This window comes from Anopheles ziemanni (assembly GCF_943734765.1).
Source record: "Anopheles ziemanni chromosome X unlocalized genomic scaffold, idAnoZiCoDA_A2_x.2 X_unloc_5, whole genome shotgun sequence".
NCBI lineage: Eukaryota > Metazoa > Arthropoda > Insecta > Diptera > Culicidae > Anopheles > Anopheles ziemanni.
This window is the reverse complement of record NW_026689818.1, coordinates 453,561-476,210: the sequence shown is the minus strand read 5'-3', so window position 1 is coordinate 476,210 and position 22,650 is coordinate 453,561.

The following is a 22,650-nucleotide window of genomic DNA, read 5'->3' as shown; positions in this document are numbered from 1 at the left end:
GGATATATTGATGTTTTTCAAGAATAATTAGGTTATTGAGTTCGATCGCGCATTTATAGAACCGGTAAACAACTTTTGTAAAGTAGGTCAGCCTCATTACCAACACTTATTCAACCACCTGTAAACTAGCCCTTAGAAACCGTATAAATAAATCGATACCGAATAGACCACAGAACTATTCGGTGGACACTGATCGGACGAGGTCGTAATGCCCGTCGTGCATCCAGTAAGCTAAAAACTTCTGAGTTTTCATCTGAGTTCAAGTTTTACACGATGACAAACCCTCCGCTTCGATAAGTCCGCGACCGCGAGTGGTTTCACGCAGTATGCGTTGATACAAGGTCACCACGAGTTATGGATACCGATAAAAGATATACACCACAACATAATTTTTATTTTTCTGGTGACAGACATTTCACACTTGAAAAATTGGTTTTCTTATAATTATGTTTGGTATAAATTGATAAGACCAATTTTGTGTCATCTAATATATAAAAGTCACCGTTGTCTGTATATAAATATATATGTATGTGCTCGCATCACGCCAAATCTACCGGGTTGATTTACACCAAACTTGGCTGGAAGGTAGCTGTTGCAAAAGCAACCGCTTCGTCCCTGTGGTGTAAGTGGTGGTAAATAAAACTTATGATTTTTAGTAAACTGCCGTACTGGCGGCGTTTTAAAACTTTCACTGTTTATTTCCAGTCTATTTTACAGGGAAAAGGGTTTCCTGCGCGAGTGCGCTCCTTTTATACCGGCCGACGCCCCCCACCACCTGACTTTGCCCGAAGTTGGCCGCTAGCCCGAAGATTATCGGAATTTGGCAGCTCGTGGGACGGAGCGTTACAAACGTTACGCGTTTGTAACATTGCCCCCCGAGTAATTATGCCGACTTGGCCATATTTACTTCTCCTCCGTCCCACTTGCTGCACCTGTACATGCTTTGCTCCGTCCGTGATACTCTCTTTCCCATCTCCTTTCCTTTTAAGTCGCAGTGCCATAGAGCCGTCATCGAAGACGGTCGAAGGTTTCCTTCTGCTGGCGCCCTCTAATGTCACGGTCAGGAGGCTTATTAGTAATCGTGTCACATGGTTACATACCAACTGGCATGCCGAGGCAATGAGATAACAGCTCTGAATTGTGTGGTGCAGAATTAGCGAAATCCCTTCTGTCGATAGCCCATACACTAGCCAAATGCATAGAGTCAGCAACCACTGGAACCATGGCCCGCTGGGGATCCATCTATGCAGGTTGTATGCTTGATCGACAGTGCTGAGGAAGAGTTGGAAAATTAGGCTCATTATGTAGGTGCATGCGATGCGGTTCTTTTGAAAGTATGACTGTACGTTACCATCGACAGATGGGATACCGATCTGAAAGCGGTTACTTGTCACCTTTACTTTCTTTTTCAACATTCCCAGCTGCTGCGAGAGTTGTGCTCTTCTGGTGCTAGATGTGACGTGCTGCCCGGCATTATCAACATCGCTGCAGAAACGATTGTCGTGATGTGCGGCTGTTAAATTTTCGGTCGAAGTATCCGAGCGTAGACCTGGGCCGTAAATAATCCATCCCAGCCTAGTTCTCGTTGCAATCGGTTGGTTGGCTTTTCCCTCTAAAGTCAACAACGATTGACCCAATATACAGTTGTCCACTCCGATCAGCACCCGGGGTTTAACTGCAGCGTAGGATTCGGCCTTCGCTCCCGTGATGTGTTTGTATCGCTTGGACATTGATACCGTGTCCAGCGACTGCTCTGGTAGCGCGAGTTTCTCCAGCGTGTGTACCTTCGATAGTTTATGGCGCTTGCTACCGTCAAAGGCGCCGGAAAGTGTAAGGGCCAACCGGACTGATCCGGCCTCCTCGCGTTTCTGGTTACCGGTCCAGCTAATACGCAGCGGCTGCGGAACTCCACTTAACCCCAGCTCTTCGACCAGGTCGTGTTCAATGAAGGTCGATGAGGATCCGTCGTCCAACAATGCATACGTCTTTATCGCCTTTCCTTTGCCGTGCAGGACGATCGGAACGTATCGTAGTAGAACTTCGTCCGCAGCGTTCACATGGACATTGCACTCTGCCATCGTCACCGCCGTTGTCAAAGCAGGCCGGTTACCGCCTTTCTCGTTGTGCAGCAGAGTGTGGTGTTTCTGCGTGCAACCGTTTTGTCCACATACGCTGGTCATACGGCACGTGTTTCGATGCCACTTCAGGCACTGGGAGCACGCCTTCCGCTGGCTCACGATGGCCCACCGCGCCTTCACATTAAGTGATAAGAACGTCGCGCACTCTGTAAGGACACTACACTGGCCGTCACATGCTACGCACACTTTGCCGCTGCTACGTGTTGTATCGTCCTGCACCTCCGTTGCATGCACGTTCACAAACGCGTTTGTCCGTCGCGTCGGGTGTTGTTCTGGGCGGGATCGTTCGGATCGCATCGTGTTTGGAGCCGATGGTGTGTACGTAACAGGCAAGGCTCCTATGCCGTCCGCAAGCTCCCCGATCCAGTGACCGAAATCTCGGAGTGTCGTGTTGTGAGAGTTTCGGGTGTGCCATGCCCATTGATAAAATGCGGAAGGCGGCAACTTCCCGACAAGCTCCTGCAGCAGTGCAATGTTGCACATGTAGTCGAGCAGACCGCTTGCCTCGATGGTAGCACACATGTTCCTCACTACCACGCCGAAGTTTGCCAGAAGATCGGGGCGGTTTTCCCTTGGCGTGGGCATGTTGCGTATTTTGGTGATCATCGATTCGATGATCACCGCCGGCCGTCCGAATTGAGACCGCAGGGTCGCCATCGCGAGTTTCAGGCCAGCCGGAAACAGGATTAAGTGTTGCACAGCTTCGCGAGCTCTGCCTTTGAGCGCCTTTTGCAGGCGCAACAGATTTTCCTCATCGGAATAGCCGCAAATGGCCGTTGAGCTATCGTAGCTTGCGATAAATATCGGCCATTCTTCGGCGGCACCGGAAAAACTAGGTAGTTCTCTGCTGGCTACTTTGCGCGCGGTGAGTTGGCTTTGTTCCAGCACGGTCGTGGTGAAATTCACCTTCGGTGTTGCGGAAGTGTCACTAGGTGTGTTGTGTGTGCGGTGCTCACCTCCAAGCACACCGTATCCCCTAAACAACCGTTCTCGTTCCGTCGCGAACTTATCCTCCAGCTCATGTTTTTTATGCAGGAATTCTAAGTCCCGCCTAAAAGCGTCCTGCAGTGTAGGTGGACTCGAGTATGACGGCAGGGGAGTGGTGTGGGTGAACGGTACGCGCTCTCTCGTCTGCTGTGCGATGCTGCTGCTCGATGCATCAGCGTCGTAAAGCCCGGTCATCGCCCCGAGTTGCGCCGTCCGTTTCGGCCAGTCCTCCGCTTTTTCGATCTCGGTTTGTGGACCTTGACCGTTTTCGCTGCGTTTAGGATGCAGCATCCTTTTTTGAAGTTCGAGCTCACGCTTTGCTAGCTCAATGCTTTTGCGCTCGAGTTCGAGCTCCCTCCTCTCCAGCGCGATGATTTGCCGTTCCAAGTAGATTGGCGCAGGCGCGATTCCAGCTGGTTCGACGGTGGTCGAGTCGTCTTCGGTGGACAGGTTTACCTCCGTCGAATTAACCCGCTGAGCATCATACGTCCTAAACGCCCCATTATCGTCGTCCGCACCGGTTGCACTCAAGGCGTCGTTGTGATCTTCGATCAGTCCCGCTAATGCTTCGGTTGTTGACATCTTTGACGAAACGGAGTGGTATCGGCTCGTGCTGCTTGATTCGGTGAAACTTGTTGAAAGTTTTAAAAAATGTTGCAAAAGCAACCGCTTCGTCCCTGTGGTGTAAGTGGTGGTAAATAAAACTTATGATTTTTAGTAAACTGCCGTACTGGCGGCGTTTTAAAACTTTCACTGTTTATTTCCAGTCTATTTTACAGGGAAAAGGGTTTCCTGCGCGAGTGCGCTCCTTTTATACCGGCCGACGCCCCCCACCACCTGACTTTGCCCGAAGTTGGCCGCTAGCCCGAAGATTATCGGAATTTGGCAGCTCGTGGGACGGAGCGTTACAAACGTTACGCGTTTGTAACAGTAGCTAATTTTCCAAGGTTGAGTTATTTGAACTTCGTTTGTTAATATCCTTATACCTCCCTTTCCCTCCCGAACACCTACCCTCTAAAATTAATGAAAAACAATTATAGTTCAACAACTCTTGAACGAATTTTCACAAAAATCAGTACATATACTGCTTACGCAGGGATATAGCATTGATTAAAATTTCATTTTTCTAGGGGAAGGGAAAAGGGAGGCTCCCATACTACCCCCTACTTTTCTTTATTTCGCAGTATTTGTGGTTTCTAAATCGAATGGCGTCACTCATAAAGTTGGCCCAGACTCCCTATACCCTCCTCCTCTTCAGTTAAAAAAAAAATAGCAATGCTCAAAACGAAAAACGTTAATTCTTATCACACGTATGCAGCGCAAAATCTACTAAGTGTATCCGTGCCAAACTTGGCTGGAGTGTAGCTAATTTTTCTTTCGAATGCCCTCCTTCCCTTTCCCCCTACGGAATACCTATGCCTTAGAAAGATGAAAAATAATAATTATTCAACAATTATGGAATGGATTTTTACAACATTTGGTACACATACTATTTTAATATGTAGCCATCCTATATAATAATTTTCCTTCCGAGGGTCGACCATGGCCCAACAAACACGCGCGCGAAAAGTAACCCTTATTCGAATGATGCGTGATTCAATGTCGCTACTAATTCAAAATCAGAAAAATGGGCCTGTTAAGCAAAACCGACCCTTCTGTGCGTTGTTGTTGGAATTTTGTGCTGTTAGTGTGTGTAAGAGTGAGATAAAGAAATAGGGAGAGGTAGAACGATAAAATGAGAGAGAAAGAGAGAGACATACAGTAAAGATAGAAGCTGACATAGTGGGAAAAAGAGAGATAAAAATGGAATGTATGACAAGGCGAGAGAGAAAAATAGACAAAGAGAGAGATAATAAGAGAGAGAGAGAGAGAGAGAGAGAGAGAGAGAGAGAGAGAGAGAGAGAGAGAGAGATAAATAGACAGAGAGTGAGATAATGAGAGAGAGCGAGACAGTGTGAATGCGATGGTAGATGTGGTTGGCAAAGTGAGAAAGAGTAGATGGGAGATGGGAGATGGAAAATGGGAGATGGGAGATGGAAGATGGGAGATGGTTGATGGGCGGTTCATGGTGGTTGGTGAAAGGTTGGTCGTGGTTGGTGGGCAGTTGTTGGTGGTTGGTGGGCGGTTCGTGGCGGTTGGTGGGCGGTTCGTGGCGGTTGGTGGGCGGTTGGAGGTGGTTGGTGGGCGGTTGGTGGTGCTTGATGGTGGTGGGTGGATGGTCATCAGTGGAGGTAGATGGGTGGTGGGAGGAGGGAGGTAGGAAATAGGCGGTGGAAGGTGAGAAGGTAGAGTTGGGTAAGTAAGGGACATAGAGTGGTGAACAAAGAAAGAGAGGTATTGGGTGATAATGAGAGGGATGGGGAGAAAACGAGAAAGAAAGAAAAAGAGAGTGAGAGTGAGAGGGGAGAGGGAGAGAGAGCGAGAATGCGAGCGGCATAGGACGATATGTCCGAGCTGTGCGAGCATGTAGCTTTACCTTCCAAACGGGTGTATAATACTCGCGCGAATGTCAGTTTTGCTGTCATTTTTTTTGTTTTGTTTCGTATCGACGCTCCTATTCGTGAGCCGATCCAAATGAAAGCGCATTCAGTGTTGATTTGAATGTTTAACTGTAACAAATTACAGAGAGGTAATGTGTTCACCGAAATCTTTTGAACAAACATTAAATATCATCACAAACAACTATTTTCCATCGGCTTGCAAGCAATATCAGTTGCGCAAATTTTTGCAAATCTATTTGTCACTCGACGACCGAAAACACATTTGCGCAGATTTTGACAGTTTATTGACTATCTGACATTTTACCGTTTGCAAAGGTTGCAGTACCCGGTTGCATGTGCTGTGTGGCACAGAAACTGGTACAATATGCTGTACCCACACAACACGAAGTCGTATAAAGTTGAATAAATTGAATCTCATATTAGTATATTTCGAATCGGAATCGCATTATGCATAGACAATGTACGAGCAATGTATATTCTTTGTTGCATATGATGCCGATTAAGAATGTAATACGATTTTCTTTATGCATACGTATATACGAACAATGTACGGCTGATGTATATCGTAAGTCGTATATGATGCCGACTTAGAAAATATACGACTAAACATATACATTTTGAACAATGTACGGTTAGCGCCTCCACTTTTGTACGTTTAGGCATTATTTTAGCATCATTTACGATTCAATCATATTGCATAGAAGTACGATTATTTCAAGTTGATATTCGATTTACATGCATATGTGTTGTGTGGGTAATTCGGTTCAAGTCCCTGTCTTCGAAAAACCTTCTACTAACCGAGCTGTTCGATAGACGCGTTTGGTTTTTTGGTTACATTTTGCGATATAACAGTGCTTTTGCATACATATCGATGGGGGCTTCAATTAAAGGGACACATCTTGCGCGTGAAGATCGGGCGCTGGTCGAACAGAGAGAGGGTCAGATTATTTCGTAATTTTTTATCCCGCAATTCGTATTTGTATTTGAACCCACTTATCGCTCGGCAATTGTCAACACAATATACCTTCTGCGGAAAGACCTAGAAACTGTAACGGGGACGGCATGGAACCAACAATGGGGCGGTAGGGGAGCCAGGGACTGCTGACGGGCCAGGTACCTGGCCTAAAAATCCTAGTATTGTGATAATATTTCATTCATTTGACGGAAGGGGTAAGGGAATACCATCCTACCCCCTGGCTCAACAACGCCAAGTGTGCGCCACGATCGGTCAACGACCCAAATGACCGACTTTACTTCATGGGAAAATAATTTTCATTCCGTTGAATACCAGTGCGGAAGCGAAGAACGAACTGAGCAGGCTGACCGTGAATTATCGAATTGTTTCTATCAAGGTCAGGGTCGCTCGGTGCACACGTTGCGTGGCTGGAATTCGGCGGAAAAAGAACCGTTAGTATGATTTGCGCGTCACCGTTACAACATTGGTGGCATTGACCTTCCAGGAGAAACCAGTTTGGTACTGTAGCATACCGGTTGTGGCGTACTGACGCAAACGCAGTGGCGTACTGCTAAAATTCGGAGAAAAATTAATCGTTGGTTAAACTAGGTCACAGCCATATCCCCTTCGTTTACTGTTTCTTTTACTTACACCAATGTTATAGATCAGGGGTCGGCACAGTTTTAACTAAAAGGGCCAGACAAGAAAAATAAGCCTGACTCTGTGGGCCATATTCACCAAACAAATATCTTAAATAAGGTGATGTAGCGAATAAAGCCATACTTATACATTTTTGCAAGCGAATCTTTAAATAAAACAATAAACAATGAAGATATTTCAGAAGCTCATAGGTTTTTATTTCTGACCTGAAATTATTCTATCAAAACGAGGGTCTAATTGCGTACATCCTGCAATTAAAACGGATTGTAAATGATCGTCGGTTAGTGATGGTCTGTACTGTGTCTACTGTCTTTACATAGTTCATTTTTGAAAAAGTGTTTTCATATACAGTGACCGGCAGGAAAAAGTGCCCACTTCGAATTTTTCGTATATTGATTAACATATTTCATATAAGATCCACTAATGAGTAAGCGAAAACAAACATATTTTGATTTTGAGAAAAATATAAAAAAAAAGTATCTAAAAAAACAGTGACAAGAAAAAGTGCCCACCCACACGACAACGGGACAACGTTAATTGTACCTGAAATCGGATTCATCTGAAGTCCCTTGATTGTTATTGAATCTCCACAATGGAACAAATGCCCATTAAATGTCAACGAAGTTTCACTCCCGTTCACCATTACCAACGGTTCACCAGTGTTGCGTTTTTTTGATGGTTCGCTTCTAGAAATTTCCATCAGGTCCTGCTCAATCTGTTCCGGCTCGATAAGGTACACCAGTTGCGGAGTTGACTCTTTCTTCGATTCTGATTTGTTCTCCTCCTCCTTTGTAGCATGTTAGTAGCGTTTGTTCTTGCGCGAGTTTTCTTTCGGGATATTTTTCGGATGACTTCAGCTGCGTATTATAATTACCCGGGTGATTTTTGGTGGAAGAGAGAGATTTTTATATTGCCACTATCTTTTATAATATTTTTCTAGCTCCTTTTAGTTCCCCTTTTGATCATTACGGGTTCGGCCCCATAAATTAATTATGGCCGTAATTGCCATAATGGCTTATCCAATGTTTTTGTTTACGTGTCAATTTCTGCCTGATCAGCGTTGATGCGGTTTTCAACAAGAATGAAGATTTGTTTAAAAAGCTTCTTCACTTCGTCTCTTACCGTAACATTTTCCGAGAAGCTGTAGCCCTTCGATATGATCTTCAACTGTTCGTACATATATTTTTTACGTAGCTCTTTTTGCAGGTGGCGTAAGGATGTCTGCCAAACAACATCATGTACATAACTACTCCCGATGTCCATGTAGGGAGTAATGGTGCGGTTTGCTTTCTTTTGTGATAAATGTTGGGTTTCTGCTGCTAGGTTATGGAAGCTAAAAGTAAACAAAACAAAACAAATTTTTTAATCAATTAAAAACAAGTAACCTTTCGGTCGATTCTTTAAACTTACGAATATTGTTTCATCTGTTCATTGTAGTCTACTTTCGCCCAGGTTGCGAGCTGTTTGTAGACTGCTTTGCTCTCTGCGGAAAGCAGCTTGTACTTTTTGCCCGCTTTCCGAAGCAGCTCGGCCTGAAAACGAGAAGAGAATTGAAAAAAATGTTGCAACCATAATCCTTTAGCGACCACATGCACCGCAGCACTTACCCAAGTTAGTTCCGGATGCTGCGATTTTAGCATCCGGAGGTTTGCTTTTATGAAAAGGTTGTATTCATTTGGTGGATGTTTCGGCTTCTCTGCCAAACACGCCTGAATCCCTTTCTTCTGCACAATGCAGAGCATTTCGTCCAGGGTCCGATGCTTATCAATTTTGTGTAGCAACAATTTTGTCGCCACCTCCGCTTCTTCGGCCGTGTGGTTGCCGACAGCGACGCAAGACCAATTTATTTTCTTAAGCCGGACGTCGGCTTTTTTGTCGTCATATATTTTTTACGTAGCTCTTTTTGCAGGTGGCGTAAGGATGTCTGCCAAACAACATCATGTAGAGAACTACTCCCGATGTCCATAAGTCGCACGATTGCGGAGCGTACGGTCTACTAATGACGAACTCCGGGCTGGCGAATGCGAAACTCCCACAGAAGGTTTCCGACAGCCGCAGCTCATCCTCATCATCTACCTTCGACAAGCAGCAAGTAAATCTAAAATCTATCAACTTTACGGTATCGTTCGCATCCAACACGATGTTCTCAGGCTTTCACCTGAATCACCTGAAAACCGGCTCAACGGGGACAATATCGGTGATGTCTCCCCTAACACATAATTTTGCTGTAAAAGCATCAGATTTTCTCGCTCTCGATGGTATGTTGTTGGGCTTCGCATAACGTTTCCAAAACTGTTTTGTTTTGCGAGATTGGTTTGATGCAGCCTGAGCATAGCTTGGTTTTGTGTTTTTTACGGTACTGAAAACCGGCTCAACGGGGACAATATCGGTGGTGTCTCCCCTAACACATGATTTTGCTGTAAAAGCATCGGATTTTCTCGTTCTCGGTGGTATGTTGTTGGGCTTCGCATAACGTTTCCAAAACTGAGCATAGCTTGGTTTTGTGTTTTTTACGGTACTGAAAACCGGGTCAACGGGGCCAACATCGGTGGTGTCTGCCCTCATCTATGATTTTGTGAAATAAGCATCTACGTATCTCGCTAAGTGGTGTATCATGTTGGGCTCCGCATAACGTTTCCAAAACTGTTTTGTTTTGCGAGATTGGTTTGATGCAGCCTGAGCTACGCTTGATTTTGCGTTCCATATTATGCTTTGCTGGGTTTATGAGATGCAGTTTATCATGCACGAAGTGTGGGTGAAACGTGGATTCAAACTACAAAATAAGTAAGGAGTGCCAGCGAAATTGAAATTAAAGAGTGCGAGCAGCAAAAATAGGGAAAATGTAGCAAAAACTCAAATAACTTGAACACGAGTGATATGGTTTTAATAGTTTTTTATTTGCATGCATTTATTATAATTGAATGAGCTATATCTACATTTGCATGCATAAATTTATTATATTGCATGCATTACTTAAAACTGAACAAGGTTTTCCATTTTTATAGTTAAAAGAATTATTCATGACGACGACGAATTATCCGGTTTTCTTCTTTTAGGACGGCTAGTGCGTTGATCAATATGGCCAAAAAGCGATGCATCGTCCAGCGCCGTCGACTCCGCAATCGGCAAGTCGTCGAAATCATCGGTGCTGCATCTGGCCTGGTCTTCGTCCGCTGCTTCCGTTTTCGGTAGCACAGCCAGCATGTACCGATCCAGCTCCTCCCTCTCCGCTTGCATCTGTAAAGATAAAAATTTGTCAATATAGGCCAGTTGATCAATGATGTACTTCAGCTGAGCGTCCTTATGTTTCTGTTCTATTGCTGTCTTGCGGGCTGTAGGTAGTCGGTGGAATTTGTTTCGTCCAATCCGGCGACATTTTGCTGCGGTGAATGGTGGTTTATGTCGGCCGGACTTCATGACAAAGAAGTCGCTCGTGACGAGTGGCACGATTTGAGGCTTTCCATTTGCCTTGTCAATGGTTTTCTCCTCCTTGCTAAGCCGGTGGTGTTCCGCCCGCGATGCTTCAATAATGTATGGAAGTTTTGCGGCAGGGTCAGCGTACTTCCACAGCTGTTTCCGGTCGGCGCAAGACATATTTGAATGAATATCTTGTTTGGAGTAAATGATGTAGGGAGTAATGGTGCGGTTTGCTTTCTTTTGTGATAAATGTTGGGTTTCTGCTGCTGGGATATGGAAGCTAAAAGTAAACAAAACAAAACAAATTTTTTAATCAATTAAAAACAAGTAACCTTTCGGTCGATTCTTTAAACTTACGAATATTGTTTCATCTGTTCATTATAGTCTACTTTCGCCCAGGTTGCGAGCTGTTTGTAGACTGCTTTGCTCTCTGCGGAAAGCAGCTTGTACTTTTTGCCCGCTTTCCAAAGCAGCTCGGCCTGAAAACGAGAAGAGAATTGAAAAAAATGTTGCAACCATAATCCTTTAGCGACCACATGCACCGCAGCTTTTGCCCAAGTTAGTTCCGGATGCTGCGATTTTAGCATCCGGAGGTTTGCTTTTATGAAAAGGTTGTATTCATTTGGTGGATGTTTTGGCTTCTCTGCCAAACACGCCTGAATCCCTTTCTTCTGCACAATGCAGAGCATTTCGTCCAGGGTCCGATGCTTATCAATTTTGTGTAGCAACAATTTTGTCGCCACCTCCGCTTCTTCGGCCGTGTGGTTGCCGACAGCGACGCAAGACCAATTTATTTTCTTAAGCCGGACGTCGGCTTTTTTGTCGTCCTCCGCCGGCAAAATGGCTCGAAGCTGGAGGACCAAATCAGCGTACTCGGCTTCCGTCCACTGTTCTGCAGCAACGTTTCCAAAAACCGCACCTTGTTCGATCTCCGCCGATCCGAACAAATCCTCACTTGCGTTAATCAAACTCGAGGCCATTTTCTGCACCAAACTTTTTATTTTCTCTGGAGTAAAATAGGTTGCGTCTACTTTTTTCGTCCGTAGGCAGGCGTCTGTAAAATGACGTCGGTTTTTTTTGGCAGGTACATTGAGTCGATTCTCTGTCTTGCTTCTGCTGGACAACTGAAATGTCAGTTGAACGAAAAGGAATTTATTATTTTTCAATAGCTCACAAACAAAATCAAGAAAATGTTGTTTCTTTCAACGTAACTGTTCCGATATTGTTGCGACCATGTGGAAGAATCATCATAAAATTAATTATAACGACTAGAGTGAGCAACTTATTTCAAAACAAGAATAATAATTAATTCGTTCATTGGTTTTCGTTATTCTCGTTGGAGAACTGAACCCACACTTTGTAAACACGACAATTGTCTTCAATTTCATACGAAAAATTATTTGTTTCTGCTGTAACAGACTTTTTTTTTATTTACATCTGCGCATATATATTAAAAATGAATCTTTTGGTCTCCAAATTACCTTTCCAAAAATATTTAATAATGCGAGATCGGGTTCTTACAACCAGACTTATTTCCGGTTTTGTAGTTTTTTCCGATATCAGCAGTTTTGACCAGTACCATGGTGCACCTACTATGAACCGCAATCGTAAAAATATGTTCTTTCAACATTCATCTTTCTCCTGCTTTCTTCGAAGTAAGTCTAAAGATAACGAAATAATAATTTTTTACTTAATAAAAAACAAAGTTCTGTTTCTAGCAAAACAATGAATAAAATAATTTCATTTCTTGTAGTTTTGCTAGAAACAGAATCATCGCAGACCTACTTGAAGAACTGAACCCGTGTTTTGTAAACATGGTTTCATTGAAACCACCTTCATACGTTGATGCAATAATGGTTCGTTTCTGCTACAAAAGACTTTTTTTAATCTGCATCTGACCATATCGAAATGAAATAAGTTTTCTTGGTCCGCAATTTACCATTCCAAAAATATATAATAATGCGAGATCGGTTGCAAACAACACAACTTATGCCCGGATTTGCTTATTTGACAATATACAGCTCACCGGAATCACCTTCGGTAAAGTTTACCCGTAGAAATGTGTTCTTTAATTATACATCTTCATCCTATTTGCTTGTCGTCAGTTGCTCGGACTTGAAATAATTATGTTTTAATTTTTCAAAAACAAAGTACTGTTTCAAGCATAAAAACAAGAAATAAGATTATTTTTTTTATTGCTCTACGACCACCTACTTGAAGAACTAAAATGTAGGAACCGCATTTTGTAAACATGCTGACATAGAAGACAATTAAATTTGTATTTGTTTCTGCGCTAAAAGACTTTTTTTAATCAGCACCTGACCAAATCGAAATTAATTAAATCTTATTCGTCTCCAATTGACCTTTCCAAAACTATATCATAATGTGGGATCGGTTGCGAAAAACTCGACTTATTCCCGGTTTTGTTTGTTTGACGATGTAAGCGGCTTTGACCGGGAAGACCTTCAATGAAGTGTCAACGTCAGTTGATTCAACTGCGATAGTTTATCTTTCAATAATTCAAAAATGAAAGTGTTTTTCTAGCAGAGAATACAAGAATTAAAATTCTTCTTATTTTTGTACACATGATGACATTGAAGTCACCTTGATACGTTAATGGAGCAATTGTCCGTTTCTGCTCCAAAACACTTTTTTTATTTACATCTGCACATATCGAAATAAAACAAATAAACATGGTCCTAAATTTACCTCTCCAAAAATATATCACAATGCGAGATCGGTTGCGAGAAACTCGACTTATTCCCGGTTTTGTTTATTTGACGATATAAGCGGCTTTGACCGGGATGACCTTCAATGAAGTGTATCGGTAGAAATGTTTTCTTTCAGCTTTCATGTTCGTTCGCAACACGACGAACGCGACAACTCGAAATAACTATGTTCTCAAATAATTTCCGTTCAATCCGAATTTATTATTTTCCCCAAAAAGAAAGCACACGCCTTGTCAATGCGACACATCCGATCCATGATTGTCAAATAAAGTTAGAACACACCTCTTCCTCCTAACTCGTTGGGGATTTGTAGGTTTGTCAATAGCTCAAGCTGGTGCATGCTGATTGGATATATTGATGTTTTTCAAGAATAATTAGGTTATTGAGTTCGATCGCGCATTTATAGAACCGATAAACAACTTTTGTAAAGTAGGTCAGCCTCATTACCAACACTTATTCAACCACCTGTAAACTAGCCCTTAGAAACCGTATGAATAAATCGATACCGAATAGACCACAGAACTATTCGGTGGACACTGATCGGACGTGGTCGTAATGCCCGTCGTGCATCCAGTAAGCTAAAAACTTCTGAGTTTTCATCTGAGTTCAAGTTTTAAACGATGGCAAACCCTCCGCTTCGATAAGTCCGCGACCGCGAGTGGTTTCACGCAGTATGCGTTGATACAGGGTGACCACGAGTTATGGATACCGTTTGTAGATATACACCACAACATAATTTTTATTTTTCTGGTGACAGACATTTCACACTTGAAAAATTGGTTTTCTTATAATTATGTTTGGTATAAATTGATAAGATCAATTTTGTGTCATCTAATATATAAAAGTCACCGTTGTCTGTATATAAATATATATGTATGTGCTCGCATCACGCCAAATCTACCGGGTTGATTTACACCAAACTTGGCTGGGAGGTAGCTAATTTTCCAGGGTTGAGTTATTTGAACTTCGTTTGTTGATATCCTTATACCTCCCTACCCCTCCCGAACACCTACCCTCTAAAATTAATGAAAAACAATTATAGTTAAACAACTATTGAACGAATTTTCACAAAAATTAGTACACATGCTGCTTACGCAGGGATATAGCATAGATTAAAATTTCATTTTTTTTCTAGCGGAAGGGAAAAGGGAGGCTCCCGGTGGTTGTGGTTTCTAAATCGAATGGCGTCACTCATAAAGTTCAATTTTGGCCCAGACTCCCTATACCCTCCTCCTCTTCAGTAAAAAAAATAGCAATGCTCAAAACAAAAAACGTTAATTCTTATCACACGTATGCAGCGCAAAATCTACTAAGTGTAAGTTAACGCACTGCTGCGGGTGTTTGAGTTTTAAAAAAACTTAAACTTTATTTCCTACAACATATGTGCGGGTTAATACCCAACTATCGTGTTCGGATGCTGGATACCAACTGATGATCGGTTCGCGATCTGGATCGTTGGTTCACGGTCTTCTGATTCTAGGTGGTCCGCGTCGCTGCGGGAATCTGCAATCTCAGCATAATGCGAGCGGTCCGCGTTGCTATGGGAAGCTGCAACTCAGCATAATGTTGTGGTCCGGGGGCCGCGTCGCGATGATCGAATGTTGACTCACAATGTATGCTCTGGCGATGTCCACAATGTATGCGATGGCGTTGTACACAATGTATGTGCTGGCGTTGTCTTGACTCCTTCCTTCTTAAATGACTTTGTCCTCAAAGTCTTGTTGCTGCGTGGAATGATGTTGGTCTGCTTACGAATGTTTCTCCGCGTTGCGGTTCTTGGTTTATGTTTACTTTTACCATTCTCCTTCTGTTGAAAAATAAGCAGATTACGGTTGCACATATGAATAGTAACATGAACGTTCCTCCGAATGCATGAATTTTCCATTTGATGGAATCGTTTTGTAGATTTATACTTTGTAGAGTTTCTCGATGTTGCAACGTAAGATTGTTCAGATATTCTATCGGTGGTCTGTCTTCAATTTCGCTTATGTTGACTTTTATTCCCGCTGTCGAGTGGTATGGTTTACCGGGAATGATGGCTTCATTGTTCGAATAAATTTCTCCGTTGATGATTATTTTGCAATTTTCACAATGCGAGATCGGTTGCGAGAAACTCGACTTATTCCCGGTTTTGTTTATTTGACGATATAAGCGGCTTTGACCGGGATGACCTTCAATGAAGTGTATCGGTAGAAATGTTTTCTTTCAGCTTTCATGTTCGTTCGCAACACGACGAACGCGACAACTCGAAATAACTATGTTCTCAAATAATTTCCGTTCAATCCGAATTTATTATTTTCCCCAAAAAGAAAGCACACGCCTTGTCAATGCGACACATCCGATCCATGATTGTCAAATAAAGTTAGAACACACCTCTTCCTCCTAACTCGTTGGGGATTTGTAGGTTTGTCAATAGCTCAAGCTGGTGCATGCTGATTGGATATATTGATGTTTTTCAAGAATAATTAGGTTATTGAGTTCGATCGCGCATTTATAGAACCGATAAACAACTTTTGTAAAGTAGGTCAGCCTCATTACCAACACTTATTCAACCACCTGTAAACTAGCCCTTAGAAACCGTATGAATAAATCGATACCGAATAGACCACAGAACTATTCGGTGGACACTGATCGGACGTGGTCGTAATGCCCGTCGTGCATCCAGTAAGCTAAAAACTTCTGAGTTTTCATCTGAGTTCAAGTTTTAAACGATGGCAAACCCTCCGCTTCGATAAGTCCGCGACCGCGAGTGGTTTCACGCAGTATGCGTTGATACAGGGTGACCACGAGTTATGGATACCGTTTGTAGATATACACCACAACATAATTTTTATTTTTCTGGTGACAGACATTTCACACTTGAAAAATTGGTTTTCTTATAATTATGTTTGGTATAAATTGATAAGATCAATTTTGTGTCATCTAATATATAAAAGTCACCGTTGTCTGTATATAAATATATATGTATGTGCTCGTATCACGCCAAATCTACCGGGTTGATTTACACCAAACTTGGCTGGGAGGTAGCTAATTTTCCAGGGTTGAGTTATTTGAACTTCGTTTGTTGATATCCTTATACCTCCCTACCCCTCCCGAACACCTACCCTCTAAAATTAATGAAAAACAATTATAGTTAAACAACTATTGAACGAATTTTCACAAAAATTAGTACACATGCTGCTTACGCAGGGATATAGCATAGATTAAAATTTCATTTTTTTTCTAGCGGAAGGGAAAAGGGAGGCTCCCGGTGGTTGTGGTTTCTAAATCGAATGGCGTCACTCATAAAGTTCAATTTTGGCCCAGACTCCCTATACCCTCCTCCTCTTCAGTAAAAAAAATAGCAATGCTCAAAACAAAAAACGTTAATTCTTATCACACGTATGCAGCGCAAAATCTACTAAGTGTAAGTTAACGCACTGCTGCGGGTGTTTGAGTTTTAAAAAAACTTAAACTTTATTTCCTACAACATATGTGCGGGTTAATACCCAACTATCGTGTTCGGATGCTGGATACCAACTGATGATCGGTTCGCGATCTGGATCGTTGGTTCACGGTCTTCTGATTCTAGGTGGTCCGCGTCGCTGCGGGAATCTGCAATCTCAGCATAATGCGGGCGGTCCGCGTTGCTATGGGAAGCTGCAACTCAGCATAATGTTGTGGTCCGGGGGCCGCGTCGCGATGATCGAATGTTGACTCACAATGTATGCTCTGGCGATGTCCACAATGTATGCGATGGCGTTGTACACAATGTATGTGCTGGCGTTGTCTTGACTCCTTCCTTCTTAAATGACTTTGTCCTCAAAGTCTTGTTGCTGCGTGGAATGATGTTGGTCTGCTTACGAATGTTTCTCCGCGTTGCGGTTCTTGGTTTATGTTTACTTTTACCATTCTCTTTCTATTGAAAAATAAGCAGATTACGGTTGCGCATATGAATAGTAACATGAACGTTCCTCCGAATGCATGAATTTTCCATTTGATGGAATCGTTTTGTAGATTTATACTTTGTAGAGTTTCTCGATGTTGCAACGTAAGATTGTTCAGATATTCTATCGGTGGTCTGTCTTCAATTTCGCTTATGTTGACTTTTATTCCCGCTGTCGAGTGGTATGGTTTACCGGGAATGATGGCTTCATTGTTCGAATAAATTTCTCCGTTGATGATTATGTTGCAATTTTCAAATTGTATCAAGTATGACCCGTTCAATACTTGGTTTGCATTACTGCAATTTGACGATATTTCTGCGATTGCATCATTAATGAGAATATTGGCGTCATTAATGCGTTTCACCAATCTTTTCGAGTAAATTTTTTCGTATTGACATTCGGCGTCTTCTCGTTTCACGAGTTTTTCTATGCATTTGGTGGGTTGTTGCAGATTTACTTGTTGGCATATGTAGAAATCTTCCTGCTCTTGGCATCTTTCCGTAATTTCGAATACATGCGTTCGATTTCGTATTATGAAATTTTGTTTTACGATAATCCGTCTCTCGTGCTGGATTATGGAGTCAATGTATTCGTATTCGTACATTTGTGTGGTTACTTTGGGGAACTTTAGTATGTAGATAATATGCGTTTGGTTTACAGCAACTTGCGCAGTTGATTGCCCTAGCAATTCCTCTGGAGTACGGTAAGTAATGTTGTTACTCTCTAGGAATTGGGCTATGGAGTTTAGATCATCTAGGGATAGTAGCTTGCTGCTTGGAATCCCGTGTTTCGCGAGTATGATGGCATCTTCAATTACTTCTAATTTTTCTTGTAGCATGTTCATGTTTGATAACAGGATTAATTGACGAATCTCTGTCTGGTGCGTTTCGTATCGTTGATTTTCAATGTTGATAACCGTGTTGGCGACTTCTGTTATTTGTTGGAGTCGTTCATTTAAACCTTGGTTGATAACTACTTGTTTGTTGTTTTCAGCAATTAGGGAGTTTATCGTTGAGTTAATAATGTGTAGGTCGTCGGCGTCTGGATTTCCTGCGATCCATTTCCAAACTTTTCCGATCGTGTCCCATCGTTTTTCTCTGTTTGTAAACGGTCTAATCATTCTAAAGGTTTCCTGTAGCGTTCTAGCTTTTATATTAATCAAACTTTCAATTGATGCCGTATAGATTCCATTTGGAATTTCTTCTAACGTTTTCTCTACTGCTTCTTCTATGTTTGATAAATCGATTGGATGTATCGTCCTTACATATCCGATTTGAATTTTAGCTTTACTTATTGGTATTATAGCTAAGGGATTATTACTTAGATCATATATGCTTATATCTGCTACAATAAGCTTGATCAACAGGGTTGTAATCACTCTGTAACGATAGTTAAAAGAATTTCAAAGAGTGTATTAATATTTCTTCCTTATTTTCTTAGATTCATTTTATGAATTTTTCGATTATTCGAATCGATTATATAAGTTGGATGATTCTCCTTTACTTTTATTATATTAAAACGACTTTCGCGTTTATTATTTGTTTTCTTCCTTTCATATACGTATTCATTTTCTTCATAGTCTTTGTATTTTTCATCTTTGATTTTTTCATCATTCTTTTTGAATATTTCGAGTATTCTTTCATTTGTAGCTTCTCTTATTCTTGCTCTTTCTTGTGGATCATCTGATCGTTCTCCTACGTACACATTTCTTGGTGTATCTTTTGTAAATGAGTGAATGGTATGATTATATTTATAAACGGCTTGTTGCACTAATGTTATGATACTCATTTCTGGATTGAGTTTTTTCGTACATCTCGCTATTTCTCTGATAGTCGAATGGCATCTCTCTACTTGACCATTCGTTTCTGAACGATTAACTGGAGTTTTGAAGATTTTGACTCCTAGATTTAATATTGATTGTTCGATTACATTCGATACAAAAGTACATTCGTTGTCTATAACAATTTGGGCTGGCAAGTCCCAGTCATATAAAAGTTGTAGTAATACTTCCTTTATGTCAGCAATTGATTTCGATTTTATCGGTCGAATTTTAACGTACTTTGAAAATTTATCGATTGACGTGATAAATAAAAAGTTTGCGTTGTATGCAAATATATCAATATGAATTATCTCTCCTGGATATGTCGGTATTGGTGTTTTTACTGGTATAAATACTTGTGGTTTTCTATCGTATTTTTCGGTTTTGCATATCTCACAATTTTTAACAATATTTTGAATACTTTTTCTCATTCCGGGGAAGTAGAATTTTTTTATGAATTGCAATGAATTTTCCTTAGCGTTTCTGTGTGCAAAATTATGGATATTTTTAATCTCTTCGATTTGTTTTTCTACGTCGCAAAGATCTTCAACTTGTATTTGAGAAAATCTAGCTTTAACTGTTTTTGGATTGTAAAGGTTTTTATAAACTTCTTGGATAATTCCCATTGTTTGTTCATCTGTGTAAATTCCATTAATTACGTTTGGATTAATAACTTTTTTGAATTTATCTTTGATAAAATCAGTAGTAAAAGTTGGTTCAATGAAAATATGCTTTTTAAATTTCGGGAAAGGGCTTATTAGTTCGGAAGAGGAATTAGTTCCGATTTTAAATATTAGTTGGTTGCGGAAAACATTAATAGGTGCTTCTGTTGAAGGGATATATGAATTATCGTCTTCATCAGCTGAGTGCTGGGTTGGTGTTAGTGAGTTAATTTGTATTCTGGAAAGGGCGTCGGCTACGACGTTCGATCTTCCTGGTTTGTAGCATAGCTGGTAATCATGTTCCTCTATGAATGATTTCCATCTTTTCAGCTTTGCGTTGTTGTTCTGCGGTGATAAAGCAAATGTTAATGGTTGATGATCAGTATGGATATTAATTTTTGCTCCGTATATGAAATTTCTCAGTGTATGTAGTGCCCACACGATGGCAAGCATCTCCTTTTCGTTTGTTGCATAATTTTCCTCTGTTTGGGAAAGAGTTCGGGAAATGAAGGTTATTGGTCTATCTCCGTCGTGGCATTTTTGTGAAAGCACAGCTCCTAGTGCTTTATCTGATGCATCTGTTGTCAGTTCAAATGGCTTCTGGAAATCTGGAAAAACTAAAACATCATTAGAAGATATTATGTCTTTCAAGGTTTGGAATGCGTTCTTTGCATTTTGATCAAATTTAATTGGAACATTTTTTGATTCGTTTTTTGAAATTTGGCGATGGCCATCCTCCCCTCTTAGGAGTTTTGTGATGGGTTTTGCCAAGTGTGCATAGTTTTTAATAAACCTGCGGTAATAACCTGACAGTCCTAAGAATCTTCTCAGTTCTTTGAGGTTCTGTGGTTCTGGGAATTTTTTTATGGCTTCAACTTTTTTTATGTTTGGCTTAAGTCCTTCACTTGAGATAATGAATCCGAGGAATTCTACTTCTGTTTTTAAGAATTCGGATTTGTCTGGCTGTATTTTGAAATTTGCGGCTCGCAATGTGTCTAAGACAATTTTCAAATTTTGCAGATGTTCTTCAACTGTTTCACTAAAAATGATAATGTCATCGATGTAAACGTGACATATTTTTCCGATATGTTCTCTTAAAGTGTCGTCCATGACGCGTTGGAATATGGAGGGTGCATTTTTTAATCCAAAGGGCATGCGTACGAATTCATATTTTCCATTGTTTATCGAAAATGCAGTTTTTTCGATGTCGTTCTCCGACATGGGTACTTGATGAAATCCTGATGCTAAATCAAGGGTAGTGAAAAATTTATTTGAGCCTAAATTGGCTAAAACAGTAGATGGATCCGGAATTGGATATTTATCACTTATTGTTTGAGTATTTAATTTTCTGTAGTCTATGACAAGTCTATATTTTTTTTCATTGGCAGCGTCCAGTTTTTTTGGAACAATCCACACTGGTGCATTGTATGGGGATTTTGAAGGTCTGATAATTCCATCATTTAGTAGTTTTTCAATTTGCCTGTTAACTTCACCTTTAAGTGCTTGGGGATAAGGATAAGTCTTACTGTAGATTGGGGATTCATTTTTTGTCCTTATCGTAGCTTTTACTTGTGAGGTAAAAGGTAATTTAGAATCAGGTGGTTGGAAAAGATCCTGATATTCCTGTAATAGGTTATGTAGCTGTATTTTTTCGTTTTGGTTGAGATGACTATCGCGGATGTTTATTTTATTTACTTCCTGTAGTTCGTATTGTTGTAGGGGTATTACATTTGTACCGTCAATGATTAATTCATCATTGGCTGTATCAATAACTGCTTTGATTTCTTTCAGTGAATCGTGCCCTATTATGGCATCGAATGATTTCAAGTTTTCAAGATGATAAAATTTTAACATTTTATCTGAAAATGGTTTGAATAGTCGAGCTTGTGAATAAGCTTCGATTTTTATGTCTCCTGCTACTGAAGATACAAAAAATGGTTTATCAATTTTGTGGGAAATTTTAGCATGTTTCGGGTGGATATAGTTTTTATTAGAACCGGTATCAATGAGCATTTTTAATGGCTCCGAGGCGTTACCGTAAAAAAGAAAATAAGGCAACGCCGAGTTTAGTCTAAAAAATTAAGTTCTGCGACTTCGACAGTGTCACTGAAGTTGCATCCTTCTTGTTTTTCAATGGTTCGGAGGTATCTCTCGAACGATTGTAATGTGTTGTTATCTATTGTGTTGTTCGCGGGGTTACCGTTTTCAAATTGTTGTGGCGGATTGGCATCCGTTATGTGGTTCACCGTATTTGAGTGTCCTGACTGTGTTTGGATATTATTGACCCTGGGACGTTTTGGGGGTCGAACGTTGTTTGAGTTGGGGCGGTTTCCATAGTTCACTTGTTGTGTTCTGATGGAATGGTCAACTTCCATAGGCTCTGGTGGCGGTTGACGTTGAAAATTGTTAAATGGTTTTTGTTGGTAGTGTTGGTTGTTCTTTTGGGCGAAATTATTAAAATTTCTGTTTCCCGTGAACGGTTTGGGATGGTAAGGCCTTGGTGGCGGAGGTGGATTTGTATATCTTATGGGCGTTGGTGGCGGTAAGGGAATCATATTCCTTGGTGCCGTTGGTGGGATATATGGCCTTGGTTTGGTTAGCATTTTTCTACACTCAATATTTTGAAATGAAATGCAGTAGCTGTACGCTCCTGCAAGGGATGTCGGTTCATAATTTCTAATGAATTTATAAACGTCTCCATCTAGTCCTCTCATGAAAGCATCGATTGCTTTTTTGTTGTACATTTCGATTAAAGCTCTTGAGGCTTCGGGGTGTGTGAATCTTTCGTCAGTGTTTATTTGATTTGCTATGAGGGAGAGCAATCTATTTACTTCGTCGTAGTATACTTCCAGTGAG